Here is a 2,179-nt window from a genome sequence, read left to right as displayed (position 1 = left end):
TCGTCACGTGGCGCCTGCTCTGTCTCTTACGAGGACACTTGTCATTGGTTTCAGGGCCACCCGGATAATCCAGAACGAGCCCATCACGACAGTCCGAGTCACACCTGCACAGTCCCTTTCCCCTAACAAGTTCCCAGCCGTAAGTTCTGGAGACTGGGACGTGGACATAGCTATTTAGCCTACTATCGTGACTCGCGTTTGCCTACAGCAGACGCGGCCGACCTGTCGCTCATGCCCACGTCAATGAGAGGACGACGGTCCAGGGCTTCCCGCATCCCTCTGAGTGGACGCGTGTCCTGTGGGTCAGGGTCTGCTACAGGGTCAGCGAGAGAAGGGCAGGCAGATGATGGGGGGCGGGTGTGTGTGTCTGCAGAGAATTAGAAATAATAAAGCGTGAGTGACCTGAGAGCTGGCGCTCGGAAATACTGCTGAAAACAGTCTTTCCTGGGAGGAAAGAAACAGCCGCTGTTTTGCTAACACGGACGCGCGTCTCAGACGCGCTCATTTTCATTACTCTTTCATGAGCATCGCCTGCGGGAGGTTCGCTTTGGAGAATCCCCCAGCTCTCGACGCGGGGACGCAGCCAGCCCCGCGTGCTTCTTGGGCGGGGACGCTCCCGTCCGTACACGTTCTGGTCACTCTGGGCCATGTTTCCGTCTCTAACCCAGAGGGGGCCCTGAGTATTCCTATGGGGCCACGGCAAGTAATTCAAAAAGAGCCTGGGACTGTGAAGAGGAGAAAATGAATTTGGAGTCACTCTGTTTCCGCCACGCTACGTGACCCTGTCGAGGAGCTTTTATTCCCGTGTCCATGGAAAACAGCGAAACGGTGTAATATTTTTGCTTGGCGAGGGCACACGTTAGTCCTGAACCACCGTCCTGGATTCGAGCATCTTCAGAATTCGCGATCTTCTACTCTCTCTTCAGATGGTTCGATCGCTTCAAAGCTAAAGGGCAAAGCCACGGGGTGTTTACTGCGTTTGTCATAAGATCGTCACTGGAAATGGTGTCGCCACAGAGAGAGATCGGGCTAGGGAAGGCACTGCTCAGGTGGCCATCCTACCTGCCGGAGGAGACCCTGTGCTGGCCCCTCCCCGGAGCACGCGCCTCATCTCAGCTTGGGAGTAGGTGGCAGGGCCCTAGACCCCCCACTCCTCAACATAGAAAGGCAGAGGGCGAGCGGCGAGAGGCTCGGAGCCTTAGGTGGGTGCTGGCGTAAGGGTGCGTTCTCGAGGAGGGCAAGCCTGGGCAGGAAAGGCGTGTCTTCGAAGGCCCAAGCGCAGGGCCCTTGGGGGCTGTAGGCGGCACTGGGTGCCCTGACTCCCTTCTCCCCCCCCATCCTGCCACCAGGGGGCGCCCGGGACCCACACTTCCTTCCAGAATTGTGCCACACTTTGCCGGGGGAGTAGAGGGAATTCTCCAACATCGGCAGGAGATGACAGGGCCGGGACAGCCCAGGGACTGCTGGCCCCTGGCATACAGTAGGCGCTCAATAAATACCTGGGGGAGGAATGCATGAATGATGGCGGGGGAAAGGGAAGGAACCAGGAAGTGTGATTCCCACGGTTGGAGTCTGCCAGGGCCGAAAGGGTACTTGCAGATGGGGAAACTGAGGCTGGGGGGGGCGGGAACTGTCGTCCGCAAGGTCAGGGGCTGAGCCCATCCAGGCCTGAGACCCCCACACGGTGCGCCCCTCACCCACTGCCAGCATCCTCGCCCCAGAGAAAAAACCACGATGATTCGGAAGAGGATACAGTCCCAAATGGCAGCGTGAGCCACCCTAGCCAGGATGGGAAGGTGGAAGGTGACCATTCAGGGGCGCCCCTCGGGGAGGCTGCCGGGCCACCCCACAGCGTCCTGCTGTAGAATAGGAGAATCTTCCCAGATCACAGGACAGGGGCAGGCAAGGCCGGGGACCGACAGCCTCCTCCCCTGGGGGGTCCAAGATGGATTTGAGGCCCTGGAGTGGGCATGTTTACCCCCCCACACACCGTTTCCCATCCTCGTATGTTCCCTGTCCCCACCCCCCACCCAGGGTCAGACATGCTGAGGGGAGGTGGGGACTGGACCAAGAGGAAGAGGGGAGGGGTGTGTGAGGTCACACGTGTGCACCCGATGGCCAGTGCATCCTACGTCTCAGTGGCCGAGAATGAACCTGCCCGGAAGCGTTGAAGCTGTCA

At 59.4% G+C, this 2,179-nt stretch overlaps 1 long non-coding RNA gene across 1 annotated transcript in view; it reads right to left on the bottom strand.

Moving 5' to 3' along the window:
- Positions 1 to 757: 757 nt before the first annotated feature.
- LOC105302224 overlaps positions 758 to 2,179 on the bottom strand; it is a 3,082-nt gene continuing 1,660 nt past the window's right edge. The window contains exon 2 of the long non-coding RNA XR_002776265.1: positions 758 to 2,154. This is a non-coding gene — a long non-coding RNA (uncharacterized LOC105302224). The remainder of the gene's footprint in view (positions 2,155 to 2,179) is intronic.

The sequence above is a fragment of the Pteropus vampyrus genome, unplaced genomic scaffold, assembly GCF_000151845.1.
Source record: "Pteropus vampyrus isolate Shadow unplaced genomic scaffold, Pvam_2.0 Scaffold267, whole genome shotgun sequence".
In the NCBI taxonomy this organism is placed as follows: domain Eukaryota; kingdom Metazoa; phylum Chordata; class Mammalia; order Chiroptera; family Pteropodidae; genus Pteropus; species Pteropus vampyrus.
The sequence above is the reverse complement of the archived record's forward strand: the minus strand, read 5'-3'. Positions and strand labels throughout refer to the sequence as shown.